Source organism: Aegilops tauschii, chromosome 3 (genome assembly GCF_002575655.3).
Source record: "Aegilops tauschii subsp. strangulata cultivar AL8/78 chromosome 3, Aet v6.0, whole genome shotgun sequence".
Lineage (NCBI taxonomy): Eukaryota > Viridiplantae > Streptophyta > Magnoliopsida > Poales > Poaceae > Aegilops > Aegilops tauschii.
The window spans coordinates 568,528,817-568,547,970 of NC_053037.3; positions in this window are offsets into that span (position 1 = coordinate 568,528,817).

Genomic DNA, 19,154 nt, shown 5'->3' on the forward strand with positions numbered 1-19,154 from the left:
CAAGATGACATAGAGATTTGTAAAGCACACACGGATCTGAAAGGTTCAGACCCGTTGACTAATAACCTCTCTTACAAGCGAGATATGAACAAACCCCATGGGTGGTGGATTCATTGCAATCACATAGTGAGGTGCACTAGATTATTGACTCTAGTGCAAGTGGGAGACTATTGGAAATATGCCCTAGAGGCAATAATAAAATGGTTATTATTGTATTTCCTTGTTCATGATAATTGTCTATTGTTCATGCTATAATTGTATTAACTGGAAACCGTAATACATGTGTGAATACATAGACCACAACATGTCCCTAGTAAGCCTCTAGTTGACTAGCTCGTTGATCAATAGATGGTTATGGTTTCCTGACCATGGACATTGGATGTCATTGATAATGGGTTCACATCATTAGGAGAATGATGTGATGGACAAGACCCAATCCTAAGCATATCACAAGATCGTGTAGTTCGTTTTGCTAGAGCTTTTCTAATGTCAAGTATGTTTTCCTAAGACCATGAGATTGTGCAACTCCCGGATACCGTAGGAGTGCTTTGGGTGTACCAAACGTCACAACGTAACTGGGTGGCTATAAAGGTGCACTACAGGTATCTCCGAAAGTGTCTGTTGGGTTGGCACGAATCGAGACTGGGATTTGTCACTCCGTATGACGGAGAGGTATCTCTGGGCCCACTCGGTAATGCATAATCATAATGAGCTCAATGTGACTAATGAGTTAGCCACGGGATCATGATTTACGGAACGAGTAAAGAGACTTGCTGGTAACGAGATTGAACGAGGTATTGGGATACCGACGATCGAATCTCGGACAAGTAACATACCGATAGACAAAGGGAATTGTATACGGGATTGATTGAATCCCCGACATCATGGTTCATCCGATGAGATCATCGTGGAACATGTGGGAGCCAATATGGGTATCCAGATCCCGCTATTGGTTATTGGCCGGAGAGGTGTCTCGGTCATGTCTGCATGGTTCCCGAACCCGTAGGGTCTATACACTTAAGGTTCGGTGACGCTAGAGTTGTTATGGGAAATAGTATGTGGTTACCGAAGGTTGTTCGGAGTCCCAGATGAGATCCCGGACATGACGAGGAGCTCCGGAATGGTCCGGAGGTGAAGATAGGTATATTGGACAAAGGGTATTGGAGTCCGGAATTGTTCCGGGGGTACCAGGCTATGGCCAGCATGTCCGGAAGGGGTTTCGGAGGCCCCGGCAAGCGTTGGGGGGCCTTATGGGCCAAGGGGAAGGGGAAAACCAGCCCACTAAGGGGCTGTGCGCCCCTCCCAACCCCTCTCACGTAACGTGGAGAGGTGGGGGCGCCTCCCCTAGGGCAGCCACCCCTCCCGGCTTGGGGGGCAAGTTTCCCAGGGGTGGGGGCGCCCAAACCCATCTTGGGTTTCCCCTGTGGCTGCCGCCCCTCCCCTAGGGAACCCTAGGGCGCCTCCTCCACCCCCCTTTCCCCTATATATATAGCGAGGGAGAGAGAGGGCAGCCACACCCCTGGCCTGGCGCAGCCCTATCCTCCTCCAACTCCTCCTCCTCCTCCTCCGTAGTGCTTAGAGAAGCTCTGCCGGAGAACCACGAGCTCCATCGCCACCACGCCGTCGTGCTGCTGGAGTTCTCCCTCAACTTCTCCTCTCCCCTTGCTGGATCAAGAAGGATGATATGTCCCCGGGCTTTACGTGTGTTGAACGCGGAGGCGCCATCCGTTCGGCGCTAGATCAGATCTTCCGCGATTTGAATCGCCGCGAGTACGAGTCCATCAACCGCGTTCTTGTAACGCTTCTGCTTAGCGATCTTCAAGGGTATGAAGATGCTCTCACTCTCTCTCATTGCTAGCATCTCCTAGATCAATCTTGGTGACACGTAGGAAAATTTTAAATTATTGCTACGTTCCCCATCAATGGTCGACTCCAGGAAGCCGGCCCCAAGAGGACCGACTCCCAGAAGCCGGCCATGAAGAGATCCGACTCCCAGAAGCCGGCCAAGACTGCACCCACCAGGGCTGCACCCACATAACGGTGATAAGATGGGGCGTGGCCGCAGTACAGCCCACTACCCCCGAATCCCGGAACAGGCATGGCCACAGGACGCCGTACGGGTCAGCTATCCCCCGTCCGGCGCGGCACTGTAGCCATGTTGACCTCGATGTCACCCACGACAGGCGCCAGTACGGCCCGCGGGTGGCGGGCCCCTTTAGCCACAGAGACGCTCGAAGGCGGCCCGGCCCCCCTAGTCGGCCTGGGGCGTAGCCGGCTCCCAATAGCCGGCTACCTCCCTCCCTCGAAACATGTGCATCATTAAGGAGACGAGACGAGGTGAGGCTACAGTGAGAGCCCGCAAGGCGGTGGCACTGTAGCCATGCTTACCTCGACAAAGCCCTCGTCATCAGAGGCGAGGCAACAGTAACTAGCCGCCGACAAGGCCCCCAAGCGGTGGGGCCGGCCTGTCGGCCAAGAGGCCGGCAATCGGCGGGACCCACCAGTCGGCGGGCCCCAATGGCCGACGGAGAAGCCGGCGAGCACAGACACTGACGGTTGGGACCCGCGCCCAGCCGTATTACCATTGTACCCCTGGGGGTAGGCCTATATAAAACCCCCGGGACACCCATGCAAAGGGTGGATCTCATAGAGTTTCACACACCACATAGAGAGAAAAGGAGAGCTAGCCGTGCCCTTCTTCTTTCCCTAGCCAAACAGCTCAAGGAGCACTTGTAGCTACTTGTATTGATCTAGTGATCATGCGGAGACCCCGCAGAGCAGGACTAGGGGTCTTATCTCCACGGAGAGCCCCGAACCTGGGTAAGATCCGCCGGCGTGCATGTCTTCGCCTTATCCCGTTTCCAGGCACCGGCGATGTCTTACTGGCTCCCACAATGATAAGCCACCCGTTGGCATATGTCGCACCTACCACCCGACATTTGGCGCCCACCGTGGGACCAGGTGCACCGTCGTCCGGAGACCTGTTCTGGACGGGAACCCTTTTCCTCCCCCGCGAGCGTAGCCAGCCTGCTATGCCCGATGGCGCTTGCCCTGACGAGCTGACGGGCGTCGACGACACCTACGCGGCGAGCTGCCTCGCCGACCATCTTGGCGAGACTCGCATCTCCGACGAGCCCGCGTCCGACGCGGGCACAACTACCCCGAGAGCCGCCTCGTCAGCCTCCTCGACCAGCTTCATGTCTCCAGCGAGCTTGTTGTGGACTTGGAGTTGGTCAGCTCCACCGACCCGATGCTTGTCGACTCCGACACGGCATCGCTTGACGCCTTCCCCACCGACGTGGTGATCTTCGACGACCCTCTCCCTCGAGCCGACAGTGGCAGCAGCGGTGTCACTGAGGTGCTGGTCATCAGCCACGGAGCCGACTCGGGCGAGAACGCCCACGACGCCCTACAAGCGGCACTGCACGACTTGTCCGTCCCCATCCCGGCCGACGCCGACGCCGAGACTCTGGAGGCACGCCGCCTCGCCCTCATCGCGGAGGGCCAGAAGATAGCCTCCATGAGACGGCTCACTGAGGCTCACCAGCGCGAAGTCGACCGCGCCACCTCATGGCGGGCCTAGCCGAGCCGGCCTCGTCAAGAAGCGCGGCGCGGCCATCGCCAGCATGCTGGGGGCAGACCGCCCAGTCTACGCCACGCCACTCGAGAACCTACGTGCCGCTCAGGCGGCCGCAGAAGAGCTGAACGGGCTGGGGGCTGATGAGCTCCCCTACATGACAAGGCGCATCCAGCAGCTGATCGACGTGGCCGCAGAACGGCATGAAGCCGGCGGCCGCGCTGAGAGTCCTCCCCCACGCCGAGAACACGCCGCGACATCCCGGTCGCCGACTGCGAGCGGCGCCCGCGCGAGGAAAGACAAGGAGCCGGCTGCTAGCCGCAGCCGGACTCGAATCAGCATTGAGCGCGATGCAGAAGGCCGCCCCCAAGCGGTCGAACGCCAAGGCAATCCGCCTCCCCCCGCCTCGTGGGGAGACATATCCCACCCTGCCACCTGTCACGCATTCGACTCTCGGTGTTCGACTAGGCCACCGCGAATGATGCCCGCCACCGGATCGACCGCCTAGCTCGATCCCTGGCGTTAGAACAAGAAGATGATGTCGGCCCGCCTTGCTTTGGCCCCCACATCCGCGACGAGCCCTTCTCCAAAGGGTTCTCACTCCCCAGAGACACGCCCAAGTACAACGGCTCCATGAAGCCGGAAGATTGGCTGATCGACTACTCTACCGCGGTCAGCATAGCAAACGGCAACAGGCGCGTTGCCGTGAAGTACGTCCCTCTCATGCTTGAAGGCACGACGCGCACCTGGCTGAACAGCCTCAAGCCCTACAGCGTCAACAGTTGGCTAGACTTCACGGAAGTCTTCGTCCGCAACTTCACTAGCACATACAAGTGACCTCCCAAGCCCCGCCAGCTCTCCTTGTGCGTCCAAGGGCCCAGCGAATCGACTCGCGACTACCTCACGCGGTGGGCCGAGCTTCGCAACTCCTGCGAGGGGGTGCACGAGGTTCAAGCCATAGAACTCCTCTGCGACGAGCTGACTACCCTCGACGAGCTGCTTGTCATAGCAGACAAGTATGCCACGGCCGATTCCTCGATGAAGACCGAGCTCCGAGTGGACGCCTCTGGAAAGGTGCTCACTCCTGCTCCCAAGACGCCGGCTGGCGACCCCAACCGACGCCCCTACCAGAACGACCACAAGCACAAGGCCCCTATGCCGCCTTCCACCAGTCGGTAGGTGGCCACTGTCGAAGACGAGCAGCCCGAAGAGCGGCCCGCTCCCAAGAAGAAGGGCGGCAGGCCGGCTTGGCAGCCGGCCTTCTCCTACGAGCAAACTCTCGACGCCCCCTGCAAGTTCCATAGCGGCGCGAAGCCGTCCAACCACATGACCCAGAAGTGCCATTGGCTCACGCGGATCTCCAAGGGCGAGGGGCTGGTGCCGCCTCCGCCTCCCGGCCCACCGCCTCCAACCCCCCAGCCGCCGGCTGCTTGACCAGCAGTTGGGGCCATTCAGGATGAGTTCCCAGATGAGCACGCCGCCTACGTCGTCTTCACGAGCCATATTGAAGACAAGCGCAGTCGGCGCCGATAGCACCAAGAGGTCAACGCGGTCGCCTCCAGCAACCCCGAGTTCATGAATTGGTCTGAAAGGCCTATCAGCTGGAGCCGGGCCGATCACCCAGAGGTGATGCCATCTCCCGGCTCCTACGCATTGGTGTTGGACGTCACCCTTGCGACGGAAAGGCGAGCTGCCCGTTCTCCCGCGTGCTGATTGATGGCGGAAGCAGTATCAACATACTGTACCGCGACACCATGGAGAAGTTGAACCTCAAGGCAAAGCAGCTCATGCCAAGCCAGACTGTGTTCCATGGCATTGTACCCGGCCTGTCCTGATCCCCAATCGGCAAGATCAAGATGGATGTTCTCTTCGGAGACAAGGATCACTTTCGCCGAGAAGCAATCTGGTTTGAAGTAGTGGATCTAGAGAGCCCTTACCACGCCTTGCTTGGCCGACCTGCCCTGGCCAAGTTCATGGCTGTGCCCCACTACGCCTACCTCAAGATGAAGATGCCGAGTTCAAAGGGGATCATCTCTGTAGCCGGCGACTACAAGAAGTCCATCGAGTGCGCTGCAGCCAGCAGCCGACTGGCCGAGTCCCTCGTGGTTGCTAAAGAGAAGAAGATGCTGGAGCGAGTTGTGGCCATGGCCGGCAAGCAGCCGGCCCTATCCCCCAACCCCAAGGAATATGATGCTCAGGGCTCCTTCCAGCCGGCCAAGGAGACGAAGAAGATACCTCTGGACCCGGAGAACCCGGAGAGGTTTGCTGTCATTGGTGCAAACCTGGACAGTAAATAGGAAGGCGAGCTCGTCGACTTCCTCCGTGAGAATCAAGACATCTTTGCATCGTCCCCAAAGGACATGCCGGGTGTTTCGAAGGATTTCGCCGAGCACAAGCTACACGTCCGAGCGGACGCGAAACCAGTCAAGCAGCCTCTCCGCCGACTGTCGGAGGAGAAGAGAAGGATCGTAGGAAAAGAGATAGCCCGACTCCTGGCCGCCGACTTCATTATGGAAGTGTTTTTCCCAGAGTGGATTGCCAACCCGGTCTTGGTGTTGAAGAAGAACAAAAAATGGCGTATGTGTATAGATTACACTAGCCTCAACAAAGCCTGCCCCAAAGATCTGTTTGCCCTACCACGGATTGATCAAGTGATAGACTCCACAGCCGGATGCGAGCTGTTGAGTTTCTTGGATGCCTACTCAGGATACCACCAGATCAAGTTGGACCCAGCTGACTGCCTGAAGACCGCCTTCATCATACCATTCGGAGCTTTCTGCTACCTGACTATGACATTCGGCTTGAGAAATGCCGGTGCCACTTTTCAGCGTTGCATGCAGAAATGCCTCCTCCAGCAACTCGGCAGAAATGCCCACGTCTACGTAGACGATATTGTGGTGAAGATGGAGAAGCGCGGCACCCTGCTGGAAGACCTCAAAGGAACATTTGCCAACTTGCGCCGATTCCAGATCAAGCTCAACCCCGAGAAATGCGTGTTCGGAGTACCAGCCGGCCAGCTTCTAGGCTTTTTGGTCTCCGAACGCGGCATCGAGTGCAACCCTGTGAAGATCAAGGCCATTGAGAGAATGAAGATTCCCACCAAGTTGCGAGACGTTCAAAAGTTTACCGGGTGCCTGGCCTCCCTAAACCGCTTTATCAGCCGGCTAGGAGAGAAGGCTCTCCCCCTGTACCGACTCACGAAGAAATCCACCCACTTCGAGTGGAACGACCAAGCAGACCAAGCCTTCCACGAGTTGAAGAAGATGCTGACCACTCCACCTGTCCTGGCAGCGCCGACTGAGAAGGAGCCCATGCTCCTCTACATTGCTGCGACTAGCCGAGTGGTCAGTACAGTCATCGTGGTCCAGCGCCCAGAAGAAGGTCGAGCTCAGTTGGTTCAAAGGCCGGTATATTATTTAAGCGAAGTACTGTCCACCTCGAAGCAAAACTACCCGCATTACCAGAAGATGTGCTATGGAGTGTACTTCGCCGCCAAGAAGCTGAAGCCCTACTTTCAAGAGCATCCCATCACGGTCGTATGCGCTGCCCCGCTTGCCGAGATCATAGGCAGCCGGGACGCATCCGGCCGGGTGGATAAGTGGGCCATTGCGCTGGCTCCTTACACAATCTTCTACCAGCCCCGCACTGCCATCAAGTCCCAAGCATTGGCCGACTTCCTTGTCGACTGGGCCGAGACCCAGTACCTGCCGCCGGCTCCCGACTCCACTCGTTGGCGGATGCACTTCGACGGGTCCAAGATGCGCACCGGTTTGGGAGCCGGCATCGTCCTCACCTCTCCCAAAGGCGACAAGCTCAGATACACATTGCAAATCCATTTTGCCACCTCCAACAATGTGGCTGAGTACGAGGCGCTCATACACGGGCTCCGGCTAGCCAAAGAGCTCGGCATACGCCGGATCCTGTGTTATGGCGACTCGGACTTGGTGGTCCAGCAGTCATCTGGCGACTGGGACGCCAAGGACGCAAACATGGCGAGCTATCGATTACTCGTCCAGCAGATCAGTGGATACTTTGAAGGGTGCGAGTTCCTCCACGTGCCACGGGCCGACAACGACCAAGCAGATGCCCTGGCACGGATCGGCTCCACCCGACAAGCTATACCAACCGGTGTCTCTCTCCAGCGCCTCCTCAAACCGTCTATCAAGCCGTCTCCAGAATCGGACTCTATCGTCGTACCGCCTGCTCCCGATGCAGTCGGATCCGACTAGGGGAACCCAAGAGGCGGCTATGGGACTTCGACAAGCGGCCCGGGGACTGCCATAGTCGCACCCGGCCCGGGGACTGCAGCAGTCGGCCCGGGGACTGCAGCAGTAGGCCCGGGGACTGCAGCGACACAATAGGCGGTGGCCGACTCCAACTCTCCACCACCCAACCCACCCACCCGGGTCACAGTGGCCGTACTGACAATAGAAGAAGTCACAGCTCCATCATGAGCCCAGCCCATCCTCAACTTCCTAGTCAACAGAGAGCTGCTGACTGATGAGATCTCGGCAAGACTAGTTCAACGCCGAGCCGGAGCATATGCAATAATAAACAGAGAACTTGTTAAGCGTAGCGTCACTGGAGTCTTCCAGCGCTGCGTCGAGCCAGAGAAGGGCATAGCAATCCTCAAGGACATCCACCAAGGCGAATGCGGCCACCACGCAGCCTCAAGATCACTTGTCGCCAAAGCTTTCCGCCATGGTTTCTTCTGGCCGACTGCTTTGGAAGATGCCAAGGAATTAGTCAAATGCTGCAAATGATGCCAAGTCTTCAGCTCCAAGCAACACCTGCTGGCTTCTGCACTCAAGACCATCCCCCTCACCTGGCCCTTTGCCGTTTGGGGGCTGGACATGGTGGGCCCATTCAAGACAGCCCGCGGCGGCATGACACATCTTCTTGTCGCCGTGGACAAATTTACCAAGTGGATTGAAGAGAAGCCAATCAAGAAGCTGAACGGGCCGACTGCCGTGACATTCATCGCAGACATCATTACTCGGTATGGTGTACCACACAGAATCATCACCGACAACGGCACGAATTTTGCCAAGGGAGCACTGGCACGTTTCTGCGCGACACATGGCATCCGACTGGACTTAGCATCCGTTGCCCACCCGCAGTCAAACGGCCAGGTCGAGCGAGCAAACCGCCTCATCCTCTCCGGCATCAAGCCCCGACTGGTCGTACCACTGGAGCGTTCGGCCGGCTGCTGGCTTGATGAGCTGCCGGCTGTCCTCTGGAGTCTGCGTACTACCCCGAACAAGTCAACCGGCTTCACTCCGTTCTTCCTTGTATATGGTGCCGAGGCTGTCATCCCAACTGACATCGAGTTCGACTCACCTCGGGTCACCATGTACACGGAGGCGGAGGCCAAGGAAGCGCGAGAAGACGGCATCGACCTGCTGGAAGAAGGCCGGCTGTTAGCACTCAGCCGGTCCGCCATCTACCAACAGGGTTTGGGCCGTTACCACAACCGGAAGGTCAAGCCAAGATCCTTCCAAGAGGGCGATCTTGTGCTCCGGCTGATCCAGCGAACAGCCGGCCAGCACAAGCTCTCGGCCCCTTGGGAAGGCCCTTTCGTCATCAGTAAGGCCCTAGGCAACGACTCCTACTACCTGATCGACGCACAGAAGCCGAGAGCGCGCAAGAGGGATGATTCCGGCAAGGAGTCGGAATGACCATGGAACGCCAATCTCCTGAGAAGATTTTACAGTTAAAAGCAGTATGTATCATGCTACCTTTTTGTATTAAGTACGAGACAACGGCCCCCCCGAGGCGCACTCGGGGACTGCCCTCCTTTATCTATGAATGACGAGTGTCATACCCATGAATGTACAATTACATTTGATTTTCTATTTGGCACCGGGTTCGACTAGTCGGCCCGGGGACTGGCCGCCTTAAGTTATGTTAAAAGTTCTACCTGAAGTCAGACAAGTAGTGTGCCAGCACCCGAGCCCTCTCTTGTTGTAAGTCGCAGCTCGAAGAACCGACTGAACGACTGGCAAGAGCCAAAGGCAGAAAGGACTAACGAACTTATATAACACAAGCCGGCCTCCAACCACGCCTACCGGCTGTCAAAACAGCCGGCTGACCGGCTTCCAAGTCAATTCGCTACAATCCAACAAAGCTAGAGTACTTGCCCTCCCAACCAGCCAAGCACTTCTCCAGCCACAGACTGCAGAGCAGCTGTCCGGCTGGGAAGGCGGCAACCAAGGGAGGGCGGTAAAGGAAACAGCCGAAGGATGAAAAGCAAAGAACAATGGAAAGCCAAACACATGCATGATTATATTTACACATAAGGCCTTCAACTGGCCGGCAGTCAATATAGCTCGAATACACCCCCAGTGGGTGGAACTGTGCAAACTTAGCAAATTACTGTTCCAAGAGTAATAAAACAGGAAAGTAAAGGCGACAGATTAGACTAAGGGCGCAGCAGGGGAGCCGGCTGGTCGGTGGAGACGGCAGCACCGGCTGGAGGAGTGGCGGACTGGCGAGTCTCAGCTTGATCATCGCCGGCTGCAGGCGGTGCGCTCGCACGCGCCTTGTTGCTGGAAGCACGGTCAAGCTGAGGCTGACCGGCTGCTCCACCATCTGGCGCGGCGCCTTCACCCTCCTCCTCCTCCTCCTCCTCGCCCTCGTCGCTGGAGTCGATCTCCTCCGCCGAGTCCTCGCCATCTGCCGGGTTCAGCCCAAACCACTCCTCCGGCTGGGCAACGCCGTTGTCATCCACCTCAGGAGCAAAGGCGCTGGTGTCGGTATAGTCGGCCATCGCCGAGGCTCGCTGGATGATAGCCGGCCGCACCGGCTCCAGCTCCATGTCGGCCTCCTGCCGCCAGGTGGCCAGCTGGTCCAAGCTCAGCTCAGGATACCAGGCCTTGACGAACTCCAGCACCCGCCTGGCGCCTGACCGAGCCGCAGAAGCCTTCCAGGCCTCGAAGCGGCCGACCGCCACCTCCAGCCAGTCGGCAGTCCGACTGGGAGTGCGGGGAATCACGTCGCCGGGCCAGAGAGTGGCCAGCACCTGCGCCCCAATACGCTGAAGCCGGCGGAGCATGCGGTGAGCCGGCTGGAGGTGGGCTTGAATCGCCAGGAGCTGTTCCTCAAGCGACCGGCGAGCGTTCGACGCGATCATGGCACCAGCCTGCCTTTGCGCCTCGCGGTGGGCCTCGACGACTTGGTTGGCGGTAGTAGAGTAGCCAGGGAAGTACTCTGCACAAGAAAGAAAGAGAAAGAAGAGAAAAATACCAAGTCAGAAAGTGAACCAAACGGCAAGCGGCAAGCAAGGGACGAAGAAGAGGGCGGCCTACCGTCAACCAAGTCTTCGATCTGGCCGTAGCCGTTGATCATCGACTGCCTCGCCTCGGCCCAACTCGCCGCCTCCGTCTCATACTCGGCTTGGAGGGCGGCCTCGCTATCCTACACCGCCTTCAGGGCCGCCTTGTGGCTCTCCTCCTGGCCGGCTAGCTTCTTGACCAGGCGGTCACGCTCCTGGGCCAAGGCATCAAACTCGGCTTCCTTAGCAAGAAGGGCGGCCTGAGTCCCACCCAGCTCCTCCCTCAGTTTGGCGTTGGCCGCTGCAGACACGGCAGAGAAGAAAAAAGCAATAAGAAAAGAAGTCGTCAAGAAAGATCTGACCCGACTGCTCAGCAGTCGGCCCGAATCTCGGGGACTACAACCAGTGGGTGCGCTGACGCGCCCCCACGTGAGATAAAAGATGAAGCACTTACCCCGGCTCTCAGATAGATCAGCATTCTTCTCGGTCAGCTCCCGGCCCTGGGAGTTGAAGGCAGCCGCACGGAGGTTGTGGTAGTCCTGCAAGTCAGACAGAGAAGCGAATGAGAACAAGATAGCAAACAAAGCCCACTAAGAAGTTCCAAGCCGCCTGCTCCGCAGCCGACTCGGAACTCGGGGACTACACCCAGTGGGTGCGCTGACGCGCCCCCACGGAAGAAACCAAGATCAAAAAGCCAAACCGGAAGACTTACCCGAATGGCCGCCCGCGTCGCGAGGAACTCGTCATTATATTGCCTCAACGCCGCGGCCTGGGACTGAAGCCGGTTCCGGACTTCTTGCGCCGCCACATTCACCACGGCCGTCCCTCCACCCGGCGTCCACCCCGAGCTAGCGCTGGCCGCCTCCACGTCCTGGGCCGACGAGCTGGAGCCCGTGGCCTTCTGCGGGTCCGGAGCCGAAGTGGCCTTCCCCGCGCGCTGGCGCGATGGCGACTGGACCACCAGGTCCGTCCACGCAGCCGGCTCGCCCCCAGCCGATTGCGCAGGCGGCACGTAAGGCCGGCTGCCTTGGTGTGACACCCAAAATTTTGGCCTTGTTTTTATTGATTAAAATGTTGCCAGGAAATAAAACTTTTCCAATTGTCAAGTTTTACCTTTTGTGATTTTGGATTTTATACCTCTTGTGGGAAAAACCTTCAAAGGTATTGTTGGACTTGATTTCTCTCTATAATAAAACAATTAATTATTCAGTGGATTCAAATGTTGCAAGATTTATTTTCTCAAAACTTTGCTCTTATAAAATGATTTCTTTTGCATTTGGAGCCCATTTGCACTACAACCATTTGATAAATGCTTCTAAAAATTCCACCAAAATTTGGGGATGTCATGTGATGGTTCCACATCACCTTTATGCAAAAATACCTTCTGGCCATTGGAGATTTTGAGCTCTTCACCAACTTTTCCAATCTGGTCCAGTAGGCACTTTTGCACTGCAACCCATTTAAATATTCTTCTAAAAATTCTTCCAAGTGTTTGGAGATGTCAGTGGATGCATACCATTCATCTTCAAGCAAAAACCCAGTGATGTTCCTTGGAAAATTTGAGTGGATCAGCCTCTTTTGCATTCTGGTCCAAATTGGTGATTTGTACTGCAACCTTATTTTTCCTTGCTCTAGTAACCCTGAGTTTTTTCCTACTAGTAGCCCTTCCTACCAAACTCTTAAGTCCAGGAGATTGGGCTCATTGGAGGTTTTGAAATGCATGCTTTAAACCCTTTTTCTTTCTGTCCAAAACTAGAGTTTTGCAAAACTTGCACTATCAACTTTCCGTTTTTGCCAAACTAACCTTACCACCATCTCCTGCATCTAAAGAGACACTGATCTGGAGATTTTGGCCACTCCAAGAGTTGCCTAAGTGCATCTGGAATTCTGTCGAACACCTGGTGTGCACAGTCCTTTTTGGCAAACTCTCTGGTTTGCATTATGGGCTTGAACCCCTGACCGATCCACCTTGTCCACTGAGTGCCTTGTTACCCCTACCTCCATCCTGTGCAGTGCCAGCTCCACCCTCGAGCTCTAGAGCGCGCTGGCATTTCGTCGAGCAGGTGCCGTCCAGAGCGCACGTTTTGCACGCGCGCGCACTACGCCGACACACCGCACTGCCGCCCTCGTCGCGTCCCGTCTCTGACCCCTGCTCGCCTGCCGAACCCCGCCAGGCACTCGCCCTCTCTCCAGTACACTCCAAGCTCCCCCTGGCACCCTGCAGCGCCGCCTTGGCAGCACGCCGGCGTCGGCAGCAGATTCCGCCGCGGACAGCGCCGCCCAAACCGCCAGCGCACGCCAGCTGCCCCAGAGCTCAGGCCATGCTTATCCTCCCGCTCGTCGGAACGCGTTCGTCGCCGCCACGATACCCTGCAACTACAGGAAAGTGGTCGCCGGCGATCTTATCTTCTGCCGCCGCGGAGCCAGCCCCGTCACGCTATAAAAAGGGAACCCCGAGCTCGTTCAAGGCTTCAGGCGACATCAGACACTCCCCGTAGAGCTTCCCACGCAGTAGATCGACCCGTAGTGGCCATCTTCCTCAACTCCGGCCAGCTCGGCCGCCGCCAAACCCCGGTGCGATTCGTCGCGACCAGCCGCTCTTTGGCCCAACCAGCGCCACCAAGAACTTCCCCGTAGTCGTGCGGAGCTGCCTAGCACCCCAACTTCGATCGGAGACCACCGGAGCACCAAAGTCACTTCACCACCGTAGCTTTTCTCCGCCGCGGAGCTCGCCGCCCGCGATTCCTGCCACCTCCGTCGACCCATCAACCACCCAAAGGACCGCCTCGGTCTAGCCGTTCCATCCCCGCCCTTGGATGCCCGTGAGGCACTGCCGTTCGTCGACGGCGATCGCCGGAGCCCCGCTCCCGTCGGGCAGAAGAAAGGAGAAGGAGGGAAGAAACGGTCAAACCTGACCAGTGGGCCCTCTGGACCCACTGTCAGTGACCCGCGCGACCGCTCCCTCTGTTTAAGTGAAGGCGCAAACTCCCGAGTGCGTCTCCTCTACTGCGAAAGCGTATTTTCTTCTGAATCGTTTTCTTTTCTGGTTTTATTTAAAAACAGAGATTTGACCAAACTTTGACTGGCTATAACTTTTAATATAAAACTCCAAATGAGTTGATTCTTTTTCCTACCTCTCTAAAATTTCATCTAGTTTATTTTAAGATTTATTTCAGAAATATTTGAGACAACTTTTGGTACTGTGATTGAAATATTTGTTATCTGTGTATTTTGCAAAATAGGAATTTGGAGGAAAAGGAAAGCTTCCAATAAGTGCATCCTTTGCATACTCTTGAAGGCAAGCATTTCTGAACTCTGGCATAATATTTTGTTGTGGTGTTTGGATGCGATCACAGCACCTTTTGACTTGGAGTATGTGATAGCTTTATGTTTCGATATGGTCTCGTGCATGAGTGCACTTTGGAGTTGTTTTGTGGTCAGCAATGGATACACTAGTGATTTGGGTCATCCTCGTGAGCTTCTCTTGCACACCGGTAGGAAGCCAGGAAAGTCGTGGTCTTGGGTAGACACGAGCTTGTCCCTAATCCCTCGTCGAGACGAGTATGCCCGGCATAGCATGGTGAGGCTCGAGGAGTGGTGATTTATTTCACTAGTGGTAATGTTGTTGGTGGATACTTGGACCACCTAAGTCGGTTGTAGACCGAGTCTTGATCAATAGCTTCCTTTTTATTGGTACCACCACTTGTCCCTGCAGGGGACAGGGTATGGTTCAGTAGGTTGTCAACCCCTTTCCAAAGCACACACCGTACAGAGAGGCTGTGATGAGGGTCCCATGGCCATGGATTAAAGCCAGTCATCCGGTCCGGGGGCATGGGTGTTTCGGTTGTAGCCGAAGGGGATAGCTTCCCCAGTTTGCGCGCGGTATAAATTTTGTGATCCCATGCTACGTCAAGGTTGTAGCCTCCCCACTTAGAGTTTTGCTTGGCAGGTGTCGTGGGTGATTCCAGACACTGGTGAGTTAAGCTGGTGTGTGCAGGTCAGGCGTGTTTTCAATCAAAAGACCGTAGACGGAATTAGTCCCGAGGGACTAAGTAAATCCGTTACTCGTGGAAAATGGTACTCCTTCTGCAGAGGATATATCCTGTTGGATAGTCATGTTCTTGAATAGAGACCACAGACTGAGTTGAATCTCGGTAACGGTATTCGGATGGAGACACGGTTCGGCTTGACTAAATTATCGGTTTTCGGATGGAGAAACGACTGTACTAAATATTGTTTATGATTGTGGCACATGTGGATTTTGATCCTTATTTATCTTTGGACTAACCATTTATATTACGTATATTATTGAGTATCCCTGGGATGGTTCTACCTCCTGGATATTCACTGTGATTATTCTCTTATAAGCCCTTTATGTGGTGTCGCCCCGACGCCCGACTGCGGCATTATTATTTTCTGCATTTTCCGCTCGAGGAGTCATTCAGACACTCGTTTGGCACCAGTATTACTATTCTGCATTTTCCGCTCGAGGAGTCATTCAGACACTCGTTTGGCACCAGTATTACTATTCTGCATTTTCCGCTCGAGGAGTCATTCAGACACTCGTTTGGCACCAGTATTACTATTCTGCATTTTCCGCTCGAGGAGTCATTCAGACACTCGTTTGGCACCAGTATTACTATTCTGCATTTTCCGCTCGAGGAGTCATTCAGACACTCGTTTGGCACCCAGTATTTTGTTTTGGTATACTTTTAACCATATGTGTGCATCTTGGTCTTTCGTATATTTCGTGACAGACGTGTGATCATCTAATTAACCCGGAGCATGTTTGATATATGTTATACCCGTGTTCTTAATGTTTGCGAGTACATTCAAACGTACTCACTGGCTTGTCCCTGGCTATTGTCTTGGCCAGATTCCTCGCTTGGAGATGAGCGCCGTGGTGACAACCTCGGAACCTACGCGTTGACGTTTGCAGCCTCGCGAAGATAGGAGTTATCCTGGTCAGCTGTTCTTGTGGGAAATGGAGCCCCATAAACGCAGATGTATCCAACCGCTTCCGCCCTCAACCACTAGCAAACCAAATGTTGTACTCCTAGGCCTAAATGGTCTTGTACTGCATATTTTTGTGCTTGCTTGGAATTCTTGTATCAAGTTGGTGCCTCATCAGCTAACAGTAATCCTGGGGCTGGTGAGCACACATGTCATTTTTCTGGGAATTTATATCCCAAAAATCCGGTCGTGACAGACTTGGTATCAGAGCCAGGCTGACCATTGGCTAATCCTATCTTAGCCAGGTCAATAAACCTAGGTTAACCCAAACCGTCAGACCTTAGCTTAACCCGGTCAAGCTTCCCGCGTAAGGTAGCCCCACAGTGACCCGACGCCCTTTTTCGGCGGACGGTGCCCAACCTATCAGCCTAGCCCGTCGATCACGCGCCAGTGACCGACACCCAACCCGTCTCTATCGCAAGCGTGCGGAGGAAGGCTCCATCCCCTTTCCCTATAAAAAGGGCACGCTAGCCTCAATCACAACACAACCTCTTTCCCCCAAACCGAGCCACGATGCCTGGCCCCATTGTTCACAACGAGACCACAGCGACCAACCTTGGAGGTTTTGTGACCATGCTCGCAAACCTCACCCGCCGTGCCTATGCGTTAGAAGAGCCTCCTGAGTATGTTGTGTACCAAGGACCTATGTACGGTGAAAGCCGTCAGTATTGGGCCACTGTGCACATCTACGGTAGGGGTCTGTCGCCAGAACGCCCCTACAGGTTCACTGGAAGGACAACTCCCTTCGAGCCACAAGCCATCCAACTGGCAGCCCGAGAAGCTATTGTTCAACTCCGGCACTTGTCGCCCAGAGTTAACTGTCGCTCGTTCTACTTCTACCCCAGTCGTAACGGGTATGGTAGGCCGCCCCAAGTTGCCAACGGAGACCACGAGACGGATCCTGCGCTGTTGCATCTGGTGCGCTATGTAAGCGCACTAGAGCAACTGTTCGACCAGGTCACTCTTGATCTGATCGCAGCTCGTGGAGAGCTGGTTCGCCGAGCCCCGGCGAGAAGAGAAGCGGAGCCCGACACCGACAACCCAGTCGTGCTGTTCGGACACCCGATCGATCCCTTGAGGTCTGCGCCAGCCCTCAACCAGAGCACTTTGGTGACCCCAGAAGCGCTTCGTCGCCTTTTGGAAACCCACTCCAACGGGATTTGGGCCAACAACCCCCGGGATGGTCATCACCATCTCCCCGACCCTGCAGCACCTCAGCCTCAACCAGCGAATCCCGACGGTGAGAACCGTGGAGAAGCATCGGCGTCCGCAAGGCCAGCCCACTTAGACATTAACGAAGTAGACTAAGTCGCTCAAAGTTGTATCGAGCCTTAGTTTTCCTACGCTTTGTAATGTGTGGCCTTGTATCGCTTTTGTTGCATGCTATCTGTTTGAGCGCTCTTATTTTTGGAGTAGTAGCTATGCATGTGTGCGTTGGCGTACAGTTGCATTTTTATTTTTTCGGGCACAGCTGCCAAGACCAACCCCGTCAGCGCCCACAGTAATGCGTCACCTTTGTGTGATGTGTATATCTGTGGCTTTGACCCGAGTACAGGATCGGCAGTCAGTTACCCTTCACCCCGGTAGATATCCCAGCCCCGGTGCTATATAAAGGCCACTTCTTGACCTTGCCAAGCACCCCTCACCTTTGTGCGCAGCACCCACAGCCATTCCTTGCCATGTCGACCCCCAGTATTTATCTGAGAACCCCAGACGTGACCCCGGGCAGTTTTGTCAAGTTATTGTGGGACTTTACCTGCAGTACTATGAGTGCCACCCGTCCACCCCCGTACGAGTTGCTCAAATCGAGGATCACTCCATCCACCTCGAAATATTGGGCAGTGGTGCACATCCCTCCCGCATACCCAAACCAAGATCCAACGGAAGTCTCCTTCGTGGGGAAATCCATGCCGACTCCGCATATGGCCATAGAAGCTGCCGCATACGAGGCACTCACCCGTCTTCGATTCGCGGTGCCCTATGCCAGTGAGCGAGGGTACTATTATTTTCCGAGTCGTGCAGCACCCGGAGAAGTTGCATCTTTTCCCGGTGGGCGCATTGAGAGAGATCCAGTACTGGCCAACCTTGCCCAGTACGTCATCGCTCAGGAGCGGTTAACTCAGCGAGTAATGGGTTATCTCCAGAGCCTCGCTGATTTAAATCCTCGGATCGCTATTGGCAGTCCACTAAGGCCTGACCAAGAAGGGCGCATTCATCGGCTGGTCAACCCGCTTCCCCCGATAGAAGAGGAGTGTGCCCCAGTGCCAGAGGCATTTTCTCAGGACCCTGTCTTTTTACCATTTTCCATGTAAACGCCTCTGATGTATTTATTGTCCCAGTACGTGTATTTATGTATCACAGCATGTTCATAAAAAATTTTGTGCGACGGATCCGATTTTTCCTTAGTTCCTGTTTTGTGAGCAGTTTTACTGCTGTTAGTTTTGTGTTAATTATTTTTTTGTCTCTCGCAACATGTTTTTGAGGAGATTCCTTTCCCCGAGTTATCGCTGAGTATATGCATATTTTCACGACATAGATTTTTTATTCGCGCAGCATCGTAGCAGCAAACTCTCTGCAGCCACCACTCGACCTCGAGCGCCATTACAAATCCCTGAGCACATTTTTGCGCCTATCTAACCACACTCGAGGACACCACAGTCTCAGTAAGAGAGATTTGTGAGCGTTCATTCGAGCGCGAGCTGCCCCAGCACTCCGACAGCAGTTAGCCCCGAGGCCGCGCCTAATCCACGTGATCACCGCCACTGCGAAGAGCTAACACTCGAGCGGCAGCATCACGACGATCATCCAGGATCATCGCGCACAGGAGCACGGAGAACCCCAGCAGCACCGCCAAGCCTCCACACACCAGGACCACATACCAGTCCGGCATTGCCTCCGCCATTAGAGCCTCGGCTCGAGCTCCTGCCAGTAGCTATGGAGGAGAAGGATGGAGAAGTGGAAGCGAGGCCAGGTGTGAGGAAGAAGAGAGGAGCACCGCGATCGTTTTATATCCCGAGATCGGTTTACGGTGGGCGAGGTCCACCAGCGCCACTCGTCGCTCGGCCGCCGGTGTTCGGAGGCGAGTCCACGAGCAGTGCCGACAACGCCCTGGCCCGCGAGGTGAGTGCACGCTGCACCGGCAGCCAGCACGCCGCGCACTACCACGGTACGGCCTCGATGCCCTACGAGCTAGGCATCGCCGGTGGAGGAAGCGCGGGAGAGCGCGCGCGAGAGAGAGAGAGCCAGAGGAAGGAGAAGAGGCCGACAGTGGGCCCTGGGCCCACCTGTCAG